The following is a 9,450-nucleotide window of genomic DNA, read 5'->3' on the forward strand; positions in this document are numbered from 1 at the left end:
GGGGGTGTCTCATAGATGCCTCCCCATTACTAACTAGGGCTTGACGTCAGCTTTTTATTCACAATTCACAGCAATCATCAACTCCAAATATTACCCCGATTGTCACCACACCAGGGCAATCGGATGACTGGGTAACGCCCCAGAATTGGTGCATATAATGTGATGTGTGAATTCTGGGGCGGCTGCAGGCTGTTATTTTAGTCTGGTAGGGGCTAATAACCATAGCTCTTCCTGCCCGGATCATAGCAGCCCCGGCTGTCAGCTTTACCATGGCTGGTTATCACAAATGGGAGGGAACCCCATGCCATATTTTTAAATCTACTCTATTTTTGATAGCTAGCCAAGGTAAATCAGACAGCTGGGGGTTACAGCCCTTAATTATCTGTTTTCCCCGCGCTGGTTATCAAAAATAGGAAGGGAGCCCACGCCATTTTTTAAAAAAATGATTTAATTATTTTTACACTACAATACAGCAAACTGCTCTGAATCCAATCACCGATGCCAACACAGAGGGTGGGGGCGTGTTTAGCAGTCTGCAACCAATCACAGATGCTGGCACAGAGGGTGGGCAGGGGAAGCAGTGAATATTCATGAAGCTTAATGAGCAGGTCCAGAAAAAAGTCTGACTACAGTGTTATCTTCCAGGAAACACGGTATGTATAACTGTCCTGCTCTTACCCGCATTTTACTTCCTTTTGAAGACCTTACTTCGACCGTTTTACAGCCATTTTACAGCATGGAAATTTGGGTCCCTTTTGACTTGTATGGGGTTTGTTGTCCGGGAACAAGTTTGGGACAAATCCAGTTCCTGAACCTGAATATCCATGGGTCCGCTCATCTCTACATCCAGTAGATGCTCCAATTCTGGAGCTTTGCTCTGTTGTGGGGGCAATCAGGGTAATAGTTTTGGGGTTCATGATAGGTGGCATCAAGCTCAGGAGTTAGTAATGGAGAGTCTTCTATGAGACAACCCCATTAGTAACCCGGTAAGTAAAAACAACACACACAGGGAAAACATTGTTTATTTGAATAAATAAATCCTGGAAGTTCTATAAAATGAGGGACACCACGACATTTATTAATTTATTTCTTACCTATCCACAATTATTTTCAGGACAATTATCCTGCTCTTACCCCCATTTTGCTTCCTTTTCTAGCCCCCTAGCTTTTATACGACTATTTTACAATCATTTTACAGCAACAAAGTTCGGATCTCCATTGACTTAAGGGTGCTTTACACTCTGTGACATCGCTAACGATATATTGTCGGGGTCACGTCATTAGTGACGCACATCCGGCGCTTTTAGCGACATCGCAGCTTGTGACACCAAGCAGCGACGATCAACGAGCGCAAAAACGTGATAAATCGTTGCTCGTTGACACGTCGCTCCTTTTCCAGATATCGTTACTGCTGCAGGTACGATGTTGTTCATCGTTCCTGCGGCAGCACACATCGCTGTGTGTGAAACCGCAGGAACGACAAATATCTCATTACCTCCGTCCACCGGCAATGAGGAAAGAAGGAGGTGGGCGGGATGTTACGTCCCGCTCATCTCCGCCTCTCCTCTGCTATTGGACGGCTGCCGTGTGACGTCGCTGTGATGCCGCACGAACCACCCCCTTAGAAAGGAGGCGGATCGCCGGCCAGAGCGACGTCGCAGGGAAGGTAAGTATAGTGTGATGGGTGTTAGCGATGTTGTGCGCCACGGGCAGCGATTTACCCTTTACGCACCACTGACGGGGGCGGGTACGCTCGCTAGCGATATCGATAGCGATATCGCAGCATGTAAAGTGCCCTTTACTGTATATGGGGTTCTGAGTCAAGTTTAGGTCAAGTTCGGATACCGAACCGAACTTTTAACTTAAGTCCGGCAAACCCAAACATCCACTCATCCCTTGTCAGAAGTAATCCAAATATTATTATTGATCCAACTTTGTCCATCTTTGGATGAAAAAACGTGTTTAGTATTCTTGATATACTCAGGTAGATTTTTAATGAAAGGATACATATATAAGTCTACCCATGTGCTGAGATGTTCACCTATACTATCTATACCTGCTACTATTGGTCTGAAGAGGAGGTGGAAAAACATTTTTATGGATTTTAGGAAGTGAATGAAGAATTGTATAAACAGGAAACCCTACAAACGGTGGCGTATTACCAATGGCAGCAGACCACGTGGCATTGCGGATGCCGATACAGTTGAAAGCAATGATGAAAGAGGGAGCGCTCCGCTGATGCTCTATCCTCCACTATTTCCCCACTGTGTCTGCGTCTGATAGCTCAGCACAGCAGGCGAGAATATGTCATTATTGCTCTCCTGCTGTGCCAAGATGTGCAGAGCGACAGGACACATGATGAGGACACCTATTCTTGTACATAGAGGCAGTGTTATAGTAGTTATAGTCTTGTACATAGGGGCAGGATTATAGTAGTTATATTCTTGTACATAGGGGGCAGTACATAGGGGGCAGTATTCTTGTACATAGGACACATGATGAGGACAGCTATTCTTGTACATAGGGGGCAGTATTATAGTAGTTATATTCTTGTACATAAGGGCAGTATTATATTAGTTATATTCTTGTACATAGGGGCAGTATTATAGTAGTTATATTCTTGTACATAGGGGGCAGTATTGTGGTAGTTATATTCTTGTACATAGGGACAGTATTATAGTAGTTATATTCTTGTACATAGGGTGCAGTGTTAAAGTAGTTATATTCTTGTACTGTATATAGGGGCAGGATTATAGTAGTTATATTCTTGTACATAGGGGAGCAGTATTATACAGTCATATGTCAAGATGAAGCTGCAGGTCTTTGGAGGTGGTCTGTGGATTGTCCTTGACTGTTCTCACCATTCTTCTTCTCTGCCTTTCTGATATTTTTCTTGGCCTGCCACTTCTGGGCTTAACAAGAACTGTACCTGTGTTCTTCCATTTCCTTACTATGTTCCTCACAGTGGAAACTGACAGTTTAAATCTCTGAGACAACTTTTTGTATCTTCCCCTGAACAACTATGTTGAATAATCTTTGTTTTCAGATCATTTGAGAGTTGTTTTGAGGAGCCCATGATGCCACTCTTCATAGGAGATTCAAATAGGAGAACAACTTGCAAGTGGCCACCTTAAATACCTTTTCTCATGATTGGATACACCTGCCTATGAAGTTCAAAGCTCAATGAGGTTACAAAACCAATTTAGTGCTTAAGTAAGTCAGTAAAAAGTAGTTAGGAGTGTTTTTTTTTATTTGCGGATTGCACATTTTCTGTTAGTACAATAAACCATTTCAATCCAGAAATATTACTGAGTCCATCAGTTATTAGATATATGAAACTGAAATAGCTGTTGCAAAAACCCAAATTGTTATAAAGAAAAAAGGTTAACATTAATAGGGGTGCCCAAACTTTTTCATATGACTGTAGTAGTTATGCTCTTGTACATAGAGGACAGTATTATAGCAGTTATATTATTGTACATAGGGGCAATATTATAATAGTTATATTCTTGTACATAGGGGGCAGTATTATAGTAGTTATATTCTTGTACATAGGGGGCAGTATTATAGTAGTTATATTCTTGTACATAGGGAGCAGTATTATAGTAGTTATATTCTTGTACATAGGGGGCAGTATTATAGTAGTTATATTCTTGTACATAGGGGCAGTATTATAGTAGTTATATTCTTGTACATAGGGGGCAGTATTATAGTAGTTATATTCTTGTACATAGGGGGCAGTATTATAGTAGTTATATTCTTGTACATAGGGGGCAGTATTATAGTAGTTATATTCTTGTACATACGGGCAGTATTATAGTAGTTATATTCTTGTACATAGGGGGCAGTATTATAGTAGTTATATTCTTGTACATAGGGAGCAGTATTATAGTAGTTATATTCTTGTACATAGGGGGCAGTATTATAGTAGTTATATTCTTGTACATAGGGGCAGTATTATAGTAGTTATATTCTTGTACATAGGGAGCAGTATTATAGTAGTTATATTCTTGTACATAGGAGGCATTGTTAAAAGTACTAGTATAGTTAAATTTTTTACCTTGACATTTCTGGACAGGGCAGAGTTGCCCTAACAATTTACAAACACTATTTATCACTCCCTTCATTACCTTTGGTAGCTCTTTGAAAGTACATTACTCAACAGGGAGACAAAGAACACGAGAATTCATCTTCAAACATCTTTGGCTTAATGAAAGCAATAAAAGTTTTAGAAAATTTGATTTTTTTTTTCAAATGTTTTCATATAATTTGAAAAAGTTCTATTGCTCTGAATAAGAGAAACAAAATAATCATCTGGCTGTTATGATGCCTTTTAATGGCTAACGGAAATGAAAGAAATGATGTTGAACAGCAAGCTTTCGAGAGTACTTAGGTCTCTCCATCGGGCATAGTATAATGATGTATAAAAAGCAACACACAAATATAAACATATATTCCCACAAAGAACAGAAGATGCGGTTATTAATGGATTTAAAAAAAAAAAATATAAAACAACAGAATGAACCTGAAAAGTAAAGTTTTCCTTTTTATGTTACAGTTGGTAGAACATTGGTTTCTATTCCTCCTTACCCCCTATTCACATATACGCTCAGCTTAGAGTAAAGGGTGCTTTACACGCTGCAACATCGCTAACGATTTATCGTCGGGGTCACGGTGTTTGTGACGCACATCCAGCGTTGTTAGCGATATCGCAGCGTGTGACAGCTAGGAGCGACGACAAACGATCGCAAAAACGGCAAAAATCGTTGATCGTTGACACGTCGCTCCTTTTCATAATATCGTTGGTGGTGCATGCAGCTGGTTGTTCCTCGTTCCTGCGGAATCACACATCGCTGTGTGTGACACTGCAGGAGTGCCGAACATCTCCTTACCTGTGTCCACCTTCAATGAGGAAGGAAGGAGGTGGGCGGGATATTCCGCCCGCTCATCTCCGCCCCTCTACTTCTATTGGACAGCTGCCGTGTGATGTCGCTGTTTCGCCGCACGAACCGCCCCCTTAGGAGGCGGTTCGTCGGTCACAGCAACGTCGCAGGGAAGGTAAGTCCGTGTGACGGGTGTAAGCAATGTTGTGCGCCACGGGCAGCGAATTGCCTGTGTCGCACAACCGACAGGGACGGGTACGCTCGCTAGCGATATCGATATCGCAGCGTGTAAAGTGCCCTTTTAAGTGATGAACAATTGTGGTCACGTTCCTGCCCCTGAAGACACCAATTGCATTATGTATTGCCTTGTTGTGTAATGTGAATAATGACTTGTGCCTTTTGTAAATAATGTAATGTCATATGTGTTGTGTATTATTTAATGCATAATATATAGTAGTATGGAATTTATTATGTACGTTATTATAGTGCATGGGTTTAATAGAATAAGGCATGGTAATGTGTAAGGCCCCCTTCACACGTCCGTGAAAAACACGCACGTGTGTTACGGGCCGTTTTTCGGGTCCGTGTCCCATTTTTGTGTCCGTTTTTATGGTCCGTGTGGCACCTGTGTGAATTGCGTATGCTAGCCGTGTTTGTGTGTAGAACGTCCGTGTGTGCGTGTGGAATTACCGTGTATGTGTACGTGGAATGTCCGTGTGTAATGTCCGTGTGTGTGATGCACAATGTCGTTTATAAATGTCGGCTGACAGCAGACAGAGTTGCGCGATGAGAATGAACTCGGGTGAACTTCACCCGACTTCATCCTCATACCGCGGCTGTCTGTGTCGAGTACTGATTAGCGGTCACCTGTGAAGGATTCACTCGTGACCGCTAATCCCCCGAGTGACTGAAGTTTCCCCCCTCTCTCATACTCACCGTTCCTCGATCCCCGGCGCGCCGCTGCACGGCATTCACACTGATGCGGCGGCTTTTACTATTTTGAAAAAGCCGGCTGCTCATTAAACAATCTCCTATTCCCTGCTTTCCCCGCCCACCGGTGCCTATGATTGGTTGCAGTGAGACACGCCCCCACACTGAGTGACAGGTGCCTCACTGCACCCAATCACAGCAGCCGGTGGGCGTGTCTATACTGTGCAGTAAAATAAATAAATAAATAATTAAAAAAAAACGGCGTGCGGTCCCCCCCAATTTTAATGCCAGCCAGATAAAGCCATACGGCTGAAGGCTGGTATTCTCAGGATGGGGAGCTCCACGTTATGGGGAGCCCCCCACCCTAACAATATCAGTCAGCAGCCGCCCAGAATTGCCACATACATTATATGCGACAGTTCTGGGGCTGTACCCGGCTTTTCCCGATTTGCCCTGGTGCTTTGGCAAATCGGGGTAATAAGGAGTTAATGGCAGCCCATAGCTGCCACTAAATCCTAGATTAATCATGTCAGGCGTCTCCCCGAGATTCCTTTCATGATTAATCTGTAAATTACAGTAAATAAACACACACACACACCAGAAAAAATACTTTATTAGAAATAAAAAACACACACATATACCCTGGTTCAACAATTTAATCAGCCCGAAAAAGCCCTCCATGTCCGGCGTCATCCAGGATGGTCCATCGTCGCATCCAGCTCTGCTGCATGGAGGTGACAGGAGCTGCAGAAGACACCGCCGCTCCGGTCACCTCCACGCAGCAACTGAGGTGAGAAGTGCGATCAGCTGAGCTGTCATTGAGGTTACCCGCTGTCACTGGATCCAGTAACAGCGGGTAACCTCAGTGGCAGCTCAGCTGATCGCGCGGCTGTCTTCATTTGCCGCGTGGAGCTGTCGGGAGCGGCGGTGTCTTCTGAAGCATGAGTGTACCCTGTTTATGACCCTTGACTTTATCTATATTTCACCACCTTATTGAGGGTTGTTTTAGGGATATCAAAGGGTCAGCCACCGCTGAGTGGGGGCGCCATTTTCGCAGGTATCAGGGTGCCGACCCCCGCGGTAGGTAGTGGACAGGAGGGAGGGCTATTGTAAAGGGTAAGCATCTTACCTTCCTCTCTTATTTTTTCCTCATAATTAATTTGCACAAGGGTTGTGGATTTTAATAAGTATTAATAAAACATAAATTTTTAAAGGGTTATATTATTAGGTCTATGGGGCTGCATTATACATGGAGGTCTATGGGGATGCATTATACATGGAGGTCTATGGGGCTGCATAATAAACATGATGGACACCTTATACATGGACTATATGGGTGCATTATACATGGAGGAGTATGGGGCTGCATAATACAATATGAAGGTTTATGGGGCTGCATTGTAATACATATAGGACTATGTGGGCTACATTATAATATATGGAGGACTATGGAGGCGACTTTATACATGGAGGACTATGGGGAGCGTTATAAAACATGGAGGACTGTTGTGCAGTATAATATATGGAGAACTATGGGGTGAATTATAATACATGGAGGGCTATGGGAAATGCATTATAATACATGGAGGACTATGGAGGTGCATTCTAATATATAAAGGGTTATGTGGGACCCTTTATACTATATGGAAGGCTATGTGGGGGCCATTATAGGATTTGGAGAACTATATACGAGGGGGGGACGAAGATACAAGCATGGGATGGGAATGTTTTGTGCTGAGGGAAAAAGGTTCTTTCCCTCAGCACCCAGCTTTCCCATGCTCTGCTGTACATCTCTCAGCACCCAGCTTTCCCATGCTTTGATATAGGAAAGCTGGGTGCTGATGGAATGATGTATAGCAGAGCATGGGAAAGCTGGGTGCCGAGGACAAGATGGATATCAGAACATGGGAAAGCTGTGTGCTGATAGAGGGATTTCAGATCATGGGAAACCTGGGTGCTGAGGTAAGAGCCAAATGTCAGCATCATTATCCTGTACCCTGAGTGCCAGTGTCATTATCCCGAACCCTAAAGGCTGCTTTACACGCACCGACATCGGAGGGGTGGAGACCAGCCACATTAACGACACGCCCACCTCATTGACAGAGGACGCAGGAACGCTGTGGTTCGTCGTTCCCGGGGTGTCACACGTAGCGATGTGTGCTGCCTCAGGAACAACGAATAACCTGCGTCCAGCACCAGCAACAATATTTTGAAAATGAACGACGTGTCAACGGTCAACGATTAGGTGAGTATTTTTGATCATTAGTGGTCGCTCGTAGGTGTCACACGCAATGACGTCGCTAATGAGGCCGGATGTGCGTCACTAATTCCGTGACCCCAGCGATATCTCATTAGCGATGTCGCTGCGTGTAATGGGGCCTTAAGTGTCGGTGTACGTGAAGGGGGGGGCCCCGGTCCAAATTTTGCACCAGGGCCCATCAAACTCTAGTTTGCGTGTGACCCAGGCGGTCCAATTAACACAAGTTGTCTCGGTAGTGGATCACCCACAAAATCCACTGGACGGTTACATACTACCATTCCAAGAAAGATTAGATGCTTCAGACTGAGCGCACAAGACTGAATATCCCATGGGCAAAAAAACTATCCTAAAATAAACACCGACACAAAAACACCCCAACGACCACAGACTGTCAGGGTAGACCGGTCCATCCTGGCCAACAAATTGACCCTGTACCACAACATCTATCGCAGTCCAAAAACCATGTTAACCAATGTATGCACCACAGTGCAAAGAGCAGGGCTAATGCTGCCATGACCAAAACACCCCTTAGGAAATGACGAATCAGACTAATCCAAATTATTCATGTTCCAAAAGACCAAATCGCCAAAACAAAGTGAGGCGGGTAAAAGAAAGGACTTGCCATGGGACCCCCGAAAACCGCTTTTTGACTAAATATATGCCCCACCACCAGGGGGCGTTGATAGCCAGACTCCGAATTCTAAATAAAACAGAATTATTCTTGAACTGGTTTCGCCATTTTGATGCAAATAATTGTCAATGAATACCACAAGATAAAAAAGAAAAATAACATAAAAATGATGAATCAGGCCGAATATGTATAGCTATGGTTTAGCAGATGGCTATTGCAGTGGTATGGATTGAATATGAGGACCTAAAATCGGTCGATTGTTGAATAGATCAGTAATGACCCCTGATGTTTATGGTTTTATTGAGGAGATAGCAATGAGAGATGGTTTGGAATGGTCCTACGTGATCAGAATGCAAACACTAATGAATTATATTGGCTTCATTAGTAAACGTTTTGATGAGTAAGTCCGTAGCTAGAGCTTCCTTCATGAAACATAATTGTTTATATAGTGATTAAAAAATTGATTACATATGTGATCCTAAGATCTGGAAAATGAAATCAGTAGTAATAGGATTGTGGGACAGGATTGTGGTTCTAGAACTAGAATATTGTTAAGCAACAGGAATGGGGTTACAAGGAATGGCTAAGAAAAAGGAGCTCAGAAAACAGATTAGTAACTAGAACCGTGATCATGGAAACCAGGAAGAAGTTAGGAGCTGGAGCTGGAACACGGGGGGTCAGAAACAGGATAGGATTTGGAACTTTGCTATGACATGGAACCAAGAGCACTGGAAGCATTAGCACCG

The sequence above is a fragment of the Anomaloglossus baeobatrachus genome, chromosome 5 (genome assembly GCF_048569485.1).
Source record: "Anomaloglossus baeobatrachus isolate aAnoBae1 chromosome 5, aAnoBae1.hap1, whole genome shotgun sequence".
Classification (NCBI taxonomy): Eukaryota; Metazoa; Chordata; class Amphibia; order Anura; family Aromobatidae; genus Anomaloglossus; species Anomaloglossus baeobatrachus.